The sequence below is a fragment of the Lissotriton helveticus genome, chromosome 2_1 (genome assembly GCF_964261635.1).
Source record: "Lissotriton helveticus chromosome 2_1, aLisHel1.1, whole genome shotgun sequence".
NCBI classification, from domain to species: Eukaryota; Metazoa; Chordata; class Amphibia; order Caudata; family Salamandridae; genus Lissotriton; species Lissotriton helveticus.
In genome coordinates this window covers 1,007,866,180-1,007,885,180 of record NC_136059.1, presented here as the reverse complement: position 1 = coordinate 1,007,885,180, position 19,001 = coordinate 1,007,866,180, and the positions used below count along the sequence as shown (strand labels likewise).

General features: G+C 41.7%; 1 pseudogene; it reads right to left on the bottom strand.

The window, feature by feature from the left end:
• LOC144820194 (annexin A1-like) overlaps nucleotides 1–19,001 on the bottom strand; it is a 159,294-nt pseudogene that overhangs the window by 95,912 nt on the left and 44,381 nt on the right.

Here is a 19,001-nt window from a genome sequence, read left to right as displayed (position 1 = left end):
GGGGGCCTGTCGAAGAGCCAGGTTTCTAGCGAAGATGGGGAGTGATGTTGTCTGTCTGAGGTGGAGCAAAAGGGTGTTCCATGCTTTGGCCGTGAGGAAGGCGAAGGAGCGGCCTCTCGATCTGGTCTTTCAGGTGCGGAGGTCCACGGCATAGAAGAGCTGGGCTGATCGCAGGGTCCTTTGGGGTGCGTGGAATTGGAGTCACCTGTTCAGGTATGCTGGTCCAGTGTCGTGAAGGGCCTTGTGTGCATGGGTGAGTATCTTGAAAGTGATTCTTGCCTCGATGGGGAGCCAGTGGAGTGTGCGCAGGTGTTGGGAGATGTGGCAGTGTTTTGGCAGGTTAAGGACTAGACTTGCAGCAGCATTCTGGATGTTCTGTAGCTTGCGGGTGAGTTTTTTGTTTATTCTGTCATAGAGTAAGTTGCCATAGTTGAGTCTGCTGGTGACCTGGGTATGAATCACTGTCTTTCTGTGTTGAAGGGGGATCCATTTGAAGGTCTTACGGAGGAGGAGGAGAGGGCGGGAAGCAGGAAGACGAGACAGAGTTGATTGGACTGTCCATTTTGAGCTCGGAGTCCAGGATGATTCCCAGGTTGCGTGCATGGTCTGTGGGGGTTGGCGCTTTCCAAGGGCTGAGGGGCCACCAGGTGTCGCTCTAGGCATCGGGGTTTGGGCCCATGATGAGTACTTCTGTTTTGCTGGTGTAAAGCAGCAGTGTAAGGCAGCTGTTTTTAATCCATTTGGCGACGTCTTCCATGCCTTCTCGAAAATTGTGTCTGGCGGTGTTGGGCTCATTGGATATGGAGAGGAGGAGTTGGTTTTCGTCTGTGTATGACACAATGTTGAGTCCGTAGGTTCTGATGATGGGGGCGAGTGGAGCCATGTAGACGTTCAAAAGTGGCAGGCTGAGGGAGGAGCCCTGGGGGACTCCGCAAGTGGTAGGTGTATGGTCCGAGAGGAAAGGTGGGCGTCTGACCCACTGCGTTCTGTGGAGAGGAAGGAGCGGATCCAGTCGAGGGCCTTGTCCTGAATTCCTGCATCGTAGAGTCTGCGTATTAGGGTACAGTGTAATACTGTGTCCAATGCCGCTGAGGGGTTGAGGAGGATGAGGGATACTGTTGCGTCTTTGTCCAGTAGGATATCATCTGTTGCAGTGAGGCGGGCGGTTTCCGTGCTGTAGGCTCTTCTGAAGCCGGGCTGTTGATGGCTTTTTTGATGACTTTCGCTGGGAACGGGATCAGGGAGATGGTTCTGTAGTTTTTGAGATCAGTGGTGTCCACCAAGGCTTTCTTTGTCGGGGTGGTTGACCTCGGCATGTTTCCAGTCGTTGGGGAACGAGGCGGTCGCCAGGGAGCAGTTGATTGTGCGGCGGAGCATGGGTGCGATGGTGTTGGTGGCTCTGTTGAAGATGTGGGCAGGGGTCCGTGTGGGAAAGGAAAACCTGCAATCCATCACATTGGACCTAATAATAAACACATACTTAGTTTTGATTTTTCATATCTTTATTTGACTTCACATTTAGCTGTCATCCTTCTTACCTCACCGATATAACTTCTCACATCTTTATCTATCTATTTATCTGATATTTAAGCTATGTCTTCATGTCTATCTATCTGTCTTTAATGAATGCTGAAGCTATATGTGAATGGGGAAGGGACTCTGGGGCAGTATATGGTCAAAATATCGAGTCCAAAATATCGAATTACACAAATATCCCCTCCAAAATATAGAATGGACAAAATATCGAATGGACAGAATATAGTCATCAAAAATATCGTTTTTAAGGTAAGTAATGTAATATCGATTTAAAAAATATAGAAAGTCAAAATATCGAAGTATATAATATAGGTTAATAAAATTATCGAATTTTAATAATATCAAATTTATTTATCCAATTTTTTCAAGTGTTTTGTATGTTAATATATGCGTGAAAAGTGTATATTTTTTATTTCTTTATTTTAAGTAATTCATTTTATGTTATTTAATTTTTGCGTAATTTAATTCTGTAGCGGGTTGTGGGTTTATAGGGGAATAGGGTGGGAAGTAAATTAATTATAATTAATTAAATATGTCAATTAATTTAATTTATTTTTAATACATTGTTAATTAATTTTTAATTGGTAATTAATTAATTCTTAATTGGTAATTAATTTTTATTAATTGATTAATTGATAATTATGTGATTTATATTAATTTATTTTCTGTAGCGAGTTGTGGAATTATAGGGGAATAGGGTGGGAAGTAATTTAATTATAATTAATTACATACGTTAATTTATTTATTGGTATTTATTTTGAATACATAGTTAATTAATTTTTAATTGGTAATTAATTAATTCTTAATTGGTAATTAATTTGTATTAATTGATAATTATGTGAATAATATTAATTTATTTTCTGTAGCAGGTTGTGGGTTTATAGGGGAATAGGGTGGAAAGTAATTTAATTATAATTAATTATATATATTAATTAATTTATTGGTATTTATTTTGAATACATTGTTAATTACTTTTTAATTGGTAATTAGTTTGTATTTATAGTTAATGAATTTTAATCATTAATATTTATTTTAAATTGATTAATTATTATATTGTATTAAATTGGTATTTACTTTTAATTATTTTTTTATTGGTATTGATATTTATTTTATATTTATTATTATATTAAATATTTACTTTCTCTACTGTTAAGCTCACTAGAGTGGGAATAGTAAATTTAACCCCTATGCTATCCAACGCTTTCCCTACTGTTGCACTCATTGGAGTGGGAATAGTAATTTTTACCCCCACGCTATCCAACGCTTTCCTTACTTTTGCACTCACTGAAGTGGGAATAGTAAGTTTTTACCCCTACGCTATCCAACCCTTTCCCTACTGTTTCTGAGTCGGTCGGAAACGCTGGTTTCGACACAGATTCGGGAAACCAAATGCTGTCCGCAGCCTTTCAGACTGACATCATAATGAGGCCCTAAACCCTCCTCTCCTTTCTAATTTAATTCATGCAGATATTGGGTCCATTCTTATTTCTGATCGAGCTCCAGTTTTGATCAACCTTGATCTCCCCTCGGAATCCCCCAAGTCACGTAGATGGCGCTTTAATAATTACTTACTCAAGGACCATAAATTGCTGGAACATTTTAAAGAGTTCTTGCCAGAGTTCTTCCTAAGGAACGCCTCTCCGGATATTCCTTTATCCACTTTAAGGCTACGGCCAGAGGTTTTATTATTGACTATGTTGCGACTAAAAAGAAGCAATGTAGTAACAATTCTGCTTCTCTATTAGCCTCTATTAAGCATCTAGAACATGCCCACTTCACGTCCAATAATGAGGATAACTTAAAAAAGCTAATTCAAGCTAAGCTGTCCTTTAATAAAAAAAATTGACTAAGGAGCCCTCTGGCACCCTACTTAAGATTAACTCTAAATTCTATGGTGGTCGTAACAAAGCTGGCAAGCTATTAGCAAACTATTTAAAAGTTAAACCCCAACGTTCTAAGATTGTCAAAATTACCGACACTAGTGGTATGGATCATTTCAAGGATGACGAAATATTACGTTGTTTTACGTATTTTTACAAGACGCTATATTCTCCAGAATCCTCCCCTTATATAGCGGCGTTGGATTCTTTCTTTGAATCACTCCACCCGCGTTCCTACGGGCTTCCCGATTGTTCAATATTAGAAGAGGACCTCTCCCTCTCTTAAATCAAGTCTGCCCTAGCCTTACTTGTTAAGGACAAATCTCCTGGTCCAGACGGCTTCGCTGCCGAATTTTATTCCTGTTTTTCCCAATTTTTGCTTCCTCACCTTTTATCGTTATTCCAATACTTTTTGTCTTCTAAGGAAGCTCCAGATCCTTTCTTGAAGCCATGATCTCTCTCATTCCTAAGAAAGGCAAAGTCCCTTGTTCTTGTGCTAATTATCACCCTATTTCTTTAATTAATTTAGACTGTAAGATTTGCGCTAAGGTCCTCCTCCTTCGTATCAATAAGGTAATTCCTGATTTAATTGGCTATGAGAAAACAGGTTTTGTCAAAGGAACAACGATTGCGGATGATTCCAGAACCTTTTTGAACAACATACATCTTGCTTCCAAAAGCTCTACCGCGTTGGCAGCTATCGCCTTGGAAGCAAAAAAAGCTTTTGACCGTGTTCACTGGCTATTTATGATGCATGCCCTTAAGTGGCATGGATTTGGTCCTACTGTTCTATCGCTTATTAGTTTGCTGTATTCCTCACCTACTACTTCGGTTTTTGTTAATAGCTTTCAGTCTCAATATTTTACTCTCCAATGAGGTACGCGTCAAGGTTGCCCCTTGTCGGGGACGTGGCTTAGCCAGCTACAAGATGGCCACACTTTAAGTGGGCTCTGCCAGCCAAGCCAAACATCTGAAAGAATCCTGCAGATAATTGCCGTAAATCTGCCCGGTATCCTGCTTTTCTGACGCATCTCGTCCTGGGGTGTCACTGTGTGCAGCTTATGGCCCCCGGCGACACATGGGAGCCAAGATCTGCCGCCCGATCAATGTGCTGGGCCTGGGCCCTGCTGTTGGCAAGGCCCAGCCCTCTTACCTTTCTGTTGATTCTGCCCCTTTTGCCTGTGGGTCGACTGGAGGTATGCGGGAGACCCTGGATTGCTGTGCCTGGTGAGTGCTGCTGCCACTGGGGTAATTCGTGGCGGGATTGGGGGCCCGTATGCTGCACCGCCCGGGCCTTCCCGCAGCGTGGGCACCATTTCCCTCAAACTCTGGCACCCGCTGCGACAGCCCTTTGTGCATGGGTCAGGTGACAGGGGCAGCAAGCTCCCTGCCACGCTTGACTCCAGACTGGCGCTTCCTCCTGGCTCCCCCCACAGGGCTGCTTAGATTGCCTGGTGCCCTCGATCCTCCTTGTGGCCACCTCCAAACTGCTTTCTGCCACACCGTCACACCGCCCAGGCCCCATTGTGGCCGCATCGGCTCCAGCTCTAATGGTGCTGTCTGGTCCTGGGCCCAACTCGCCGCATCCACCGGCCTGTGGATCCTCATCCTGTGGTGTGCCTTGTGGTTGCTCTAACATCATAGCTTGCCCTGCACCGGCTGGCACATCCTCCTGCATGGGACCCTCAGCCCCTGGATAGCTGGCCTCAACCTTGGCATTCTCCTGCACACCGCCCAGCCTCAGCGGTTTCTGGCACCTCTAGACATCCGGCCCTGTTCCCCCACGGCACTTATTTTCTCTGCGAGGGCTTCTGTGACGGAACCGGAGGTGCACGTTCTGCACAGCAAGGCCTTCTGCTGGGATATCCCTCCCCATTCCTCAGCCGCCTGGCCTGTGACGTTGGCCCCATGCTGGGGGCTGCCAGCTCCCCCTGGCACCCCGCGACATCGCCCCTCGCCATCAGACCACGCTGGCAGCACCCTGAGGACTATACCTGTGGCCCGCTGCATTTGGCGCTGCCTAGCTCTTGCACTCCCACCGCGCCTTGGCCGACCTCGCGTGGCATTGCACTGCCTCTACTGCAGCCTTCAACTGGGCCCCCTGCACTCTCTGGGCATTTGCTATGTCAAATAACTTGGAGTGGCGCGACCTCCTTGGGACTCAGCTGCGGCTGCGGTGTCTGCCCACGCCATTCTACCATTCTGCCTGCCTGGTGTGCACACCCTGCGTCATGTCCTGCCACCTCCTCGTTGCTCCTGCGGCCCTCAGTGATTATCCACTCCTCTCCGCCTGTATTGGGGTCGCTTCTTGAGACCTTGTCATCACCCTTGCAGTTGGCCTAGCTGCTGTTTATCTGTGGCTCACCTGTTGCAGTTTCTGTCGCCTTCTCCTTTGGCTGTTGCCTCCCCTTACTCTCTGGCAGTGCCTTCTACCTGCTTTTGCCGGCCATGGGGAGAACTGACCCTAAGCAGCCCAAGATCACCTTCGGCCAGCGTCGACCGACGCATCAGGATGGGGCAAGCTCGTATGGTGGCGACTCCGCTGCCATCACAGAGGCACCCCCGCACGTGAAGATGATCTAAAGGCAATATGCTCAACGTCAAGTCCACGGTCACAGGTATTGCGGCCCAGCTTGATCAGCTGTCCACCCGTCTGGACTCAGTCAAGGCTCGAGTTGACTCTCGAGATGCTCATCTTCTGCATGTTGAATCCAGGGTCTCTGATGCCGATGATGCCACCACTCAAGATCACCAAACACTGTTACAGATGGACAAAGGACTTGACCTCATTCGGAATAAAAATGAAGATTTGGAGGTGCGCTCCCGCCGGAGGAGCAACCTCAGCATCACAGGAGTACCTAAATACACCAAAATCTCCTGAATGGAGGACTTTGTGGAACAGCTCATCAGGGAACTCCTTGGTGATGTTCTCTCCTCCGTCTTTATTGTTGAGCGGGCGCACCGCTCCCTCGGCCCTCATAAAGGCCCTGGTCTGCTGGCTCGCCCCATCATCGCCAAAATCCTGAACTTTAGAGACCGTGATGCCAACCTCCAGGCGGCCAGAGAGAAGGGCGAAATCCGTCTTCAAGGCAACTCTCTCTCGTTCTATCCTGATTACACCATCGCTGTCCAGGTGGCTCGCCGCAAATTCCTCCTGGCAAAGTGGATCTCCAAAAGCATGGAGTTTCCTACTCACTGACTGCAAGCTGCGGGTCTGGCAGGGTTCTAAAACGCTCGTCTTCCCAGATCCTAAAGACGCCCTTGCCTTTGCTAAGAAACTTGACAGGTCGCATTGCTCTTCACCTGCTTACTCTTCGGCCACTGCAGCTGACCACCTTAGTGACAATGATTGAATGGCTGTGCACTAATATTTGATTACAACTTGCACTGCTTCATGTCTTTGGCTCATTCATGACACGCCATTTTTATTTTGTATGTCAGTTTTATGCACCTAATGGGCTCATTGTTATGCTCCTCCATGCACCTTCAATGTTCGCCTCCCAGTTGAGGGCACCGCAAAGATTGTACTGGTGCCCTCATGTGGGGCTCTGTTTCATTTTGGGTTATGTCATCACTTTGTGCCCCCATGCTTATTGCACCGACCTTATTCTTGCACTATTTGTGGGAGCATCACTTGCATGAGATCTTGTGAGGACCAACATTTAAGATAGAAACAGAGGAGTAAAAGAATGGATGAAGCAAGGAAAATGTGGTTTATGAGGAATTAATGACATTTCGGCATCTTTCGCAGTGCGTTTGGTTGTGGCGTAATGACGCCCCATTCTATAAAGCATCACTTGCATCGCCACGTACCGTTTTTCTCTCCTATCGACTTGTTTATCACCCTTCTTCCTGACACAGCACTATGACAGACACTGTCCTTTGGACCTGGAATGTCTAGGGGCTTAACGACCAACGCAAGGTATGACTGGTCCACGCCTACCTTATTCATCATAGGGTGGACATTTGTTTCCTGCAGGAAACCCATCTCATGCCCGCCACGTCCTCTAGGCTTCTCTCTCGACACTGGGATGTATTTCACTCCTCTTACTACTCTAATCACTCTCTGGGTGTCCATCCTGTTCCGTAAGGGGCTCCCTTGGCAGACTTCACAGGTGGTTGTCGACTCTGGGGGACGCTTCGTACTTCTTCACGGTACTCTTCACGTCCAGCCCCTGATACTAGCTGTCCTGTATGGGCCCAACTGTGATGACCCTGATTTCTTCACACAAGTCTTGCACCACATTTCTGCTATCAGCCCTGGGAGGACTCCGCTGAGATCAATGCAGTTGAGACCCTGCGCTGGGCTTGGGAGGGGCTCCGGAAAATCTCAAGTTCGGACATGCTCTCTGCGGCTGCAATGCCCATCGCTCAACACCTGCTTTTCCTCCTCTTCAATCTTCAGGGATGGTGAAGAATGTCACTCATCTTGGGCTTTCCACTGTGTCCGATCTCTACCCTGAGAACACATTCTATACACTTGCTGTTGACTCTGGCCCTATGGACACTTTGCCTTATTATCAGCTCCGGGCGGTCTGTAAAAAGCTTTACCCCTCGTTCCCCCTACCTCCCCCTTGATGACCACACTCAATCTTCTCTACACGTCCCCCTCCCAAAGAAATTGGTTACCAAAATCTACGCTTTCACGCTGGTGGCTTCTTCCACCTCCACTGACAGGGCGCGCCTGGTGTGGGAGGAGAACCTAGGAATCGAAATTTCCCAGGCCGATTGGCTGTATTGCTGTACCCAGATTAAACACCTCTCCCCTAATTATTGTCTGCGCCTTATCCACTTTAAGGGGCCTATTACGATGGTGGATTTCCCGCATCCACCGGGCCGGCGGAAGCCACCGCCGGCCCGGAGGATGCGGGAAATCCGCCGCGGAGGCTTGAAAGACCCACCGCCAAATTAGGATGGCTGGTGGGTCTTACTATCTGTCCTCCGTTTTTCCGCCGCGGTCGCCTTCCGACCGCGGCGGAAAAGCATTAACATGGCTGGCGATGTCTATCAGACACCGCCATTCATATTAGGATGGAGTACAAAGTATGCTTTTCCACGGCGGCTTTTCCGCCGTGGAAAAGCATACGGAGCTTACCTTCGGGGGCCCGTTGCGGGCCCCCTGGGTGAAGGGGGTGGGGGGTGCACATGGGGGGTACCTATGGTACCCCCCTGCATTTGCGTGGACAAAGCGGCAGGCACCGTGTGGTGCCTGCTGCTTTGTACACGCAAATGCCGTGCATGCATTTTTAACATTGCGGCGGGTGCAGCTTGAAGCTGCACCCGGCGCAATGTTAAAGGTTAAGGATGTGACCGCCAGGGTGGCGGTCACATCCTAATTGCACAGGAGGGAACTCCGCAGGCAATGCGGAGGTTCCCTCCTACTCTATGGTGGCGGACGGACTCAGGTCCGTCCGCCATCATAATCGGCCCCTAAGTATCTACACAGGCTCTACAGGACCCCTGCACAATTGTACTAGATGGAATTCATTGCCAATGACAGATGCCTGCGCTGCTCTGTGGCTGACTTCTCCAACCTCGCCTAGCTAAGTCCCAAGGTCTCCGCATACTGGCTTGAGGTCTGTGCTGTTATTTCTGAGATCACCTCCTCTCCAGTCCACCCTGCTCCTCTGCTTTGCCTCTTAGGCTACGTCAAATTCTGTCCAGATGCCTCCCGTTGACTGATTGCTATGCTACTCGTCCTTGTGCTGCGCAGGGTCTCCATCTGTTGGGGTCACAGGCCTGCGCCGAAGGTGGCCCTTTGGCTGGAGGCTGCTTGCCAGACTCTCCTGTCCAAAGTCTGGGACCTAATGCCTACCATATCCCACCCACTTGATATTTGGGGACTGCTTATCTCCTACATCCTGAGTCACACTTCCCAGGACCAGGCAACCTCTCCCGCACTCCCCGCCGGCACTCTGCCCGTGGCGGCCACCGGTGAAGGTCAATGAGTTTCCTCCTCATTTTCACACATGGTTCCTTTTATGATGATTCCTCCTCATTGTTTTGGTGTTTCCCCAATTTGTTTAATTGATATTGTTTTTTGCGGTACATGTATGTGGTAGCCTTTGCTCTTTTATGTCGTATCACAATGCATATTATTTTGTCGGTGTACTCCTGCAATTTTACTGTGTCTAATCCTCAATAAAGGTTTTTGAAAAAAAAAAGTTGCCCCTTGTCTCCTTTCATTTTTATTCTGTCCCTTGAGCCTAAGCCTTTTCTTCATTCTCTCTAGAATTCTCCTACCTTTCACGGTTTTACTCATAAGTCTATTGAAATAAAGGTTACTGCTTACGCTGATGATATTCTGTTATATATTTTGAGCCTTCTATATCTTTGCCCGCTTTTGTTGATCTTCACTGGCTCGAAAAGAAGCTCCCATATCTTCCCAGACTTAAAATCCTTAAACTGGCTCCCGCTGGAAGCAAGAATCCATCTTAAAATAGCCTGCATGACACATAAGGCCTTACACTACAACTCACCCAGCAACCTCGCACAGAAACTGACAATCTCTGGTGGGGCAAGGTCCTCAAGGAGTGCAGATAACCTACTACTGAAACCTCAAAGATTCAAAAAGAAGAAAACATATAAACGATCCTTTTTGGACATGGCGCCAAGGATATGGAGTACTCTTCCACCAGAAATCAGACTGAATGCTTCTACCATTTCTTTCAAAAAGGAAGTTAAAGGAATTCTAACGGCATAATTCACCTGATTATAAGCTAGGTTTTTCTGAGATTCAATAGTTCCCTTGCTATTTTGTCTCTCTGTGTTAAGGATCCAACTAAACATCCCAATCTAATTTTTCAGCCCAGGACTTTATTAACTATGATGCTCCTGTCATGTACTCTACGCTTTTTCCCCTGTACACAAACTGTTCGTGTCATGCATGATCTTTCCTCCATAGAATTTCCTTTTGATTTGTTATGCTACTCGTGATTTCATTGTTCCCTCTTTCATTGTTATCTATTACTCGCCTCGTTGATTGTAAAGCGCTCTGATCTCTGCAAGGATGTTGTCAGCGCTATATAAAACCTTCAAAATAAATAAATAAAATATGCTGCCATCTCGGGATAAAAGTTACATTTTTTTAAGTCTGAGATTCTTCCGCTCAATAAATATTGTCTTAGAAGTATGTTTGAAGGGATGGACTTTAAATGGAATACTAATTGCATTACGTGTCTAGGGAGAAAATACGCTGCGTCAATTGCTAAAACTGTTCAATTGAACCTGGATGAGGTTTTATCTAAAATTTCTGCCTTGTCGGAGAAATGGTCCCCTTTAATTCAGTCCTGGTGGATACCTCCAAGATGATGATGCTTCCGGTAGTTAATTTTTACCTTTCTATGTTACCGATACGGCTTCCTCTAAAAAATGTTAAGCATCTTAATAGTATATTGAGCAAATTCCTCTGGACCAATCGTAAAGCTTATATCTCTCTTTCTCTTCTCTCTGCTCCTAAAGATAGAGGTGGGGTTAACTTTCCCAACTTTCTCCAATATCATTCCTCTATTCTACTTCGACAAGCCTTGCCCTATTTTTCTTCATTAGACGATACTCCCTTATCAGTATGGCATAAATTAGAGGAATCAATTATTTATCCATTTCCCTTCTCTTCGCTAGATAACCTTGCTCATCCTCCCTGTTCTTTTAAATCACCTACTATTTCATATCTCATATCTACTCTTTACCCGATTCTTACCAACTCACATTCTCATCTTCAGTTATTTTTTGACTCCTCTATTTGGCATAATAAATCCATTAACATTTCCAACCGTACTCTTTTCTGGAAAGATTGGAGTATAAAAGGTGTTATACAGGTTAAACACTTATTACATAATAATAAGCAGCTTTTATCTTTCCAGGATTTTCAGTCTAGATACAACTTACCCTTTTCATCTCTTTCTAAGTTTGATTCTTTGAGACTGATTGTAACTAAGCAGCTCTCTCTTCCCTCTGACATTTCTTTTTCTCTGCCTGATTCCTCTATTCAACTGTTACCTTCTTCTCCTTCTGTTCGTGCTTCTCACATTTACAAATACCTCTTTTTCTCTTTATCTACTCGTCCCAAAAGCAAGATTGAACTTGTATGGGAAACACACTTTCTCTATACACACTTGGGACTCTATTTGGGCTCGTATACACCACATATCATGTAATGCCAGCACTACTCAAACACTTTATTATTTTTATCAGAGACTATTTTTGACTTCATTAGCTGTTTCTAAGTGTAGTCCTGCTCAATCTATCTAACTGTTGGTCTGGTACAAATACTCCTGGTACCTATCTTCGTTCCTTTTTTTTTGCCCTAATATTTTCATTGTTTGGACAAAAGTATGCAAGACTATTACCTCTATTTGTTCAAGAACTTTCCCTTTTGATATCCCTTCTATATTTTTGGGTAGTTCCTCCATACGCTGGTTGGTTTCTCGAAAACTAGGTTCATTTATAGATTTAGCTATTGCCATTGCCTTTCAGGTTATAACCTCAGGTTGGAAAGATGCATCCAAAGTCTTCTTCCCTGCCTGGTGGAATCTTTAATGTCATCATCACAGGCTAGATAGAGCGTTTGTAACCACCTCTCAGCAGCTTATTTGTAAAAAGGCCTTTTGGTCTCCTCTCACTAATTATATTTCTTCCTCCGCACTACATGCCAAGGACAGTAACTTTGTTGTTCAACCGCCATGATTGCTTTGTTTATCCCTCTATATAATGAGCTTATTACAGGATTGTTTATTGATAATTGAGTTTTTTGTATTATAATGTCATTGGAAAGCTTTACCAGTTTATAGCATGTGACTGCTGATATCTGTTTCTTTTTTATCTTCTTTCACTCTTTTATTTTATTTTATTTTCTCTTCTCTCTCTTTCTTTTCCCCTTTTTCTCTTTCTTCCTTATTTCTTTTCCCTCCTTGTTCTGTCTTTCAAACTCAAAAAGTAAAAAACAAAAATGCAAGTTGTGTTATGGTACACCATGACTTTGTTTTCCTCTTATATTGGTTTTATTCTTGTAATTTATGACGTATTGCATTGTTCACCAATTGTTTTTTTAATTTGTATTCTCTGTCACCTTTGGGATTAATATCCATTCTCTTTATTATATTTCTGTACCATGTTTTCTATATCTATTTTAATAATTCTGTTTAAACTAAAAAAAAATGAATACTGAGGCCCTAAGCATTCAGACATGGATCATTAATACTAGCAATTTGTGTGTATTTTTCTCACTATTTTGGCCATCAGGCTTTAGTTTCTCTATGATCGTTTGATGGGCATGATTAGCTGACCTGGTCCTAATTTGTCATCAAACTATTAAGGTGTGCATTGGTGGGTCAATGTGTTATGGTATATTATAGATATTCTTTTGCTCATGACTCTTCTCTGAAAATGAAGGAGTTTTATATACCTAACAATACAAATGTTGACTGTGGTGTTATATTACTCTCGTAGTAATTAATCAAAGAGGAGGGATTAGGGATTGGGACATCTGTTTCGTTCCCCTGGGTAAGCTTATAGTTAATCAAAAGAGAAACAGACACTTGTTACACCTCTTGACCATTTGTAAAGAAGAGGATTTTTGGAGTAACCTCAAGAAACCCAATGCTGTATATCTGTTTCATCCGCCCCGCATTAGGGTTATCGGCAGTTATCATCGGGTACTCCAAAGTAGTGGTATTGCCCGCCTCAACCCGAGGCACCTCTGGTCTTTTGTGCAGTGTCCAGAGAAGTGAACAAAAGTGTGAAAAATAAATTCTCAAAAAAAGGAAGAAATGGTTAAAAGACTGGCAAATCACCCTAAACGATGTGATTAGGGTTATCGGCAGTTATCATCGGGTACTGATTCCTGATTTTGTGTCAGGAGAATAGCTCCTCTGGCTTCTTTAACCAGAGGATCCCTTTCTTGCATCGGGGTATTACAGCTGCTGAGCCCAGAGCCGCGTGTGGTTAGAAATCCGCCTTGTGCTGACTCTGGGGGCAGAGTCAGCACAAGGCGGATTTCTATTCTCCTGACACATATATAACACTGCAAGATCCAGTAACTCGATCTATTTAGTAGTACCTATCATTTTAACTTGAATTGGAAATCACACCAATATTAAAAGTCGTTTAGGGTGATTTGCCAGTCTTTTAACCATTTCTTCCTTTTTTTGAGAATTTATTTTTCACACTTTTGTTCACTTCTCTGGACACTGCACAAAAGACCAGAGGTGCCTCGGGTTGAGGCGGGCAATACCACTACTTTGGAGTACCCGATGATAACTGCCGATAACCCTAATGCGGGGCGGATGAAACAGATATACCGCGCAAACACAACAGCATTGGGTTTCTTGAGGTTACTCCAAAAATCCTCTTCTTTACCAATGGTCAAGAGGTGTAACAAGTGTCTGTTTCTCTTTTGTTATATTACTCTCCCCATCTCATTTTTAGTTAAGTATCTTTTAATCTTGTTACCACATACATATGAAAAAAGGGGGATATATCATCTTACCACAGAAAACGAGGCTTAGTTTGTTAGATTCCTCAAAATCCAAATACTCTTGGATCTGAAACTGTAATAACTATCCTGCTCATCGAAAGAAAAATTGTGTTGTCATCTGTTTGCTCTAGCTGCCACACCAACTTTATCACTGAACATATACATTGTGTAGACCTCCCAGAGTTCTGTCTGTCTCTTTTTATGCTTTTTCTATCTTTAGTTTTTAAAATCCCCTCCTCTGTTTCCAATGTTATGGCGCAAATATATTGTGCTGTATATAATACTTTTTGATTATTGAATGTAAAAGTCATCTTGATATTCACACCATTGATATAGACTCTCTGCAGTTTTGATGGCCTTACAATGATGCCTCACCTAATTGTCATACACATCATATGACATATATGTTGCCTATTGTCTATTTTTATGTCTCAATTGTAACTAGGTATGTGCCCTGTTCGCAGTATGCACCATGATAATTTCTATCCATATTACAACTCAATAAAAACATTTGAAATTAAAAAAGCTGCTTTACTGGCCAGTAGTAGAAGTGCAAATTCTGACATCTTATTGTCAGAATCTCCACTTTTTCACTACCTTGCAATTGGTGGCACATGTGTGGATGGAAGGGCCTTGGAGAAAGGAGTTTAGTGCTGCCTCCACTATGCGGCCTCCATTCAAGGTGTCAATGAAATACATTGGCACACCTTGGAGTTTGCATAGCTATGTAATACATATGTGAATGCACTAGCAACAATAAGCAATATTCTTTCAGATATTTTATCATGCTACATATATTTATATAGGAGCTCTCGTTTTTAGGTAGGCTCAATATAGTGTGTGGTAAGGAAAAGTTGGGTAAAACTATTGAAGGAAACTACAAATGTATTGGTAGGAAAGTTATGTTTCATCCATTTTGCAAAAAAACTCATTTTTAGAGCCTCATTACAATGTCGGTCAGAAGGGCTCCAACTGGCATTTGGTTCGTCCAAATGTCGTGTCACAATCCTTGTTTCCGACCGAAGCGGAAAAATTTCCGACCAACTAATTATGATAGTCAGAAACCATTCTTACATTCCGACTTGATTCCGATTCGCATCTGAACAGCATTCAGAGAAATTCAGTCGAAGCCGACTTGTATAGCTCTATGGGCTGCGTTTTCAACTGACGCATTACAATGTCAGATTCAGACAGACTTTCCGAATCAGTTTCTCTGACTTGGATTGGCTGTCAGAAACCAACTTTGGGAACCCATAGCAGGCTCCCCTTCACCCAGAGGCCTCACATTTTGGGTGGTGTTCTAACTTTAAATATTAGTTAATACATACAATTACAATTTTAGAGAATTATAGATTTTATTGCAACCTTATATATTTTATTGGTAGGTTCAATTACTTTTTCAATATTTTTAATAATTGTTTTGTGTCATTGCAATTTTTGTGCTGAATGGGGATTGAGTTGTCGCTGTTTTGTTTCAACTGTATATTAATTAACATGAAATTAATAACTATAACACTAGTTAATTATTATCTAATTTAGTAGCTATACTAAATCATTGAAAATATTTTTTTAAATTGAGGTAGATTATTTATCTTTTAAAAAATATTTTAGTATTTGGAAAAAAATACTTTAAAAAAACACAGACATTTTATGTTTAATTAATATGTCTCAATCATTTCAATGTGTACTGAATTATAAAAAGTTGTGAATTTGCTAGAATATTTTGTTGAAAAATTGAATATATATTACTTTTTGAAAATATGTTATTTTTAATTATGGCAACAAATGAAAGCTCTCACCATAATATTTGTATGATCAGCAATAGTAGTCAGAGAGGAAATAAAATACCAAAGCAAACCTCCCTAATGCACTCACTTTCACCAATGTGTGTGAGACTGGAAACAAAATAATAAATCTGCCTCCTCTGATACTCTCCTCAATGTTAATGGGATAAGGGTTAGAATAGTAAATCCGAACCCAACCTCGATTATATGGAGACCCTCCAGTTTTTATTGGGACTGAAGCTAGAATAGTAAATCTGCCATGCCCACAATATATACACTTTGTACCATGTTTTTAGGACGTAAGCTAGAATAGTAAACCTCATACCCCAAAATTCAATGAACGCTTTCATAAGTAAGGCAGAAGAGTAACTCTGAACTCCGCACACACAAATATATGCACTTTTCCCAATCTTAGTAGGACTTGCATTAGAATAGTAAATTGCACCCCTTAAATATAGGACGGGGGTTAGAATGAAAAAAAAAGCTTCACCCAAATATGTGCACTTTCCCGAATGTTAGTGTGGCTTGATTTATAATAGCAAATATGACCACCCCAAATATATCTGCTTTCTCCAGTGTTAGTGGTAATGGAGGTAGAATATAAACCTGACATCTACAAATATGTGCACTCGTTCTCTAATATTTGCAGGACTGGTGTTACATTTAACTCCCCACCGCATCCCCGATATTGGGATATGCCCCAGTGTTCAGGGGGATTGAACCAGAACATGAAGCTGAATATCCAACATATATGCCCTTTTCCCAATATTAGGAGGACTAAAGTTAAAATACTAAATCTGGCTGCCTGACACGCCCCCTTAAAAAAACATATGCAGTTTCTTGAATTTTAAGAGGAATTGAAGTTAGAGTAGTATGTCTATCCTGCCACTCATTCTTTATGCTCTTTACCCAATGTTTGTGAGACTGTTATTAAATTGGGAAATATGACCCTCTGAATCCTAAAGTTTTCTAATATTTGCTTAAGTAAAGTAAAGTTAAATAACACCCTTTAAGTTCTTTTTTAGTTCTGCAGGTGACTACCTATTAAATGTATTTATAAGTTTTAATGAATGTATAAAGCCTTTAAAATTATGAAAATATTAGATTTTAATAAACAGTGTTATAACAAACGCTAATTACTACATTTAGATTTAAACTACATTTAAATAGAGTGCTCATTTAAACTGTAATAAAAAAATCTATTTTCATAGGACATTTTATGTACAACTATTTTGTATCCATTTGTATAGTTTTAAAAAAAATAACCTTTGTTATATATACTTTAATTATTTAATTATAAATATACATGCTTTTATTTTTAAAATATATTTTCCAAATAAAGATATTTTATATCACATAACTATATATTACACTGCAGCATATTTATGTGCTTATCTATTTTTGATACATGTGTTTGTTTCAAAAAGTTAGATATTTCTAATTAAAATAATAGAGTAAATGTGTATTGCATTGCAGTTAATTTGTCATATATTGTAGATATTTTGGAGTTTGTTCTAATATTAAGGTCACCATCTCTTTTTTAATCTATATTTTTGGGATCTATATATTTCTATCTAATATATTTTAAACATGATGGTTTTGATGTCAATATCTTCGTACTTGCCTTTATAACTATCGAAAGTTGATATAGTGGCCTTAAATATGTTTACTATGAAATGTTTGTATCTATATTTTGCAGTTGATATTCAGGAATGTAACCCATCTTTAACTTTAAAACAATGTAGTCTTTCAGTCCTTAACTACAAATAAAATGCAGAGTGACTTTAAAACAGGTTAGCATTTGAGTAATTTCAAGATAACAATTACTCAAACAACAAAAGTGCATGTGGTCTTTTCTGAAAGGGTGATGTGCAAATAATTTAAAATATGTTTGAGACAATTGGGGGAGTAAATGTACTAGTGCCAATATGCCTGTATAATGAATAGGCTGAGTGAAATGTTGTTTTAGGAAATTGAGATCAGGTAATAATGTATGTCTATTGATATATGTAACAGTAAAACAATGACATCCGACAAGAGTACACATCCTGCTACGGATAGTGACATTCTTAACTGTTTAAATAAATGAGAAAGACACGATGACTACCATATTGTTTTTAGAAGAAAAAGACCACCAAGAACTTGCACATGGAATGCTTACCCTTGCATTACTGTCCACAAGTTCACCATTCACATGAGTATCTTCACTTCTCATACCCTGAAAAAGATCAATCACTTTGCGTTAAATTCAGATTTGCAAAATGAATTGTTTTTAAATGTGCAAACTCAAAAAACACATGTAACTAAATAAACATTACCAGTCCAAAGACAATCATATCCAAATGCAACCCATCAAACAGACTAACTAACTTGCAATGAAAATACATGTGAGCAAACATCCAAATTAGTGATTAAAAAGGAACAATGAAGAAGCTTGTACTTGAACAAGGCTTTGTTTGACTTATAATTATCTGGGCATGGCATGCTCACCTTGGCTAGTGTCAACAAAGCTTTCTGAAAATCTTCACTTGTGTCACTACTAATATATTTTAGGCAGCTCAGAGTTGAACTCTGCATAAAAGAAACAGAAAAACACATGTAATAGCCACATAATTACAGATTGATAGCTGAAATCCTTCCTGCTTGGTACTGTATTATTGTGTGCAATAGCATACAAGAGGTAACATAGGTGAGGGCACTGGATTCACTGAGTGAGCCCTCACAGCCCAAACAGTGTCAAAAAGCATTTGATAAAATCTACTTTATTCAAGAGGCTTCTGAATACTATAAGACCTGAAAAAAGTAAAATGACTTCCTAGATCACAGAGATCGAAAATGCTATGGGAACAAATCAGAAAGACACTGTCACAAGTCTGCCTTGCGCACTTTGAAAAGCCTACCTCCTGTCACCAAGGATGGTGTTGGAACCCAAATCAAATTAGACCTTGAAGAACCTTTCCTCTTAAATCCATGTTTTCCTTTGCCACCACTAATAGAGGGGTGGTCCATGAAAATCGTACAACTATGCTCTTATGACACAACAGTGCAGTGCAGAAGGCAGTATGAGACAACTGCATCCCTTCAGCATTCACCTTTGACTGGGTTACTTAGGTAAGTACTTTTACTGGCCTACACCTCCTTAGATCAGTCACAGAGGAATGCAGGGCATATATGTACATACGTGAATGCATCTTTTACTGTAATGAGGATACAACACTAATGCGGCCACCATGGGCATAGCTTAGTCAGTTAGGCTAGGGGTGGGTAACAGAGATTTTCCAACCATCATCAATATTTAAATGGCAAAATGGATGAAAATAGTATCAT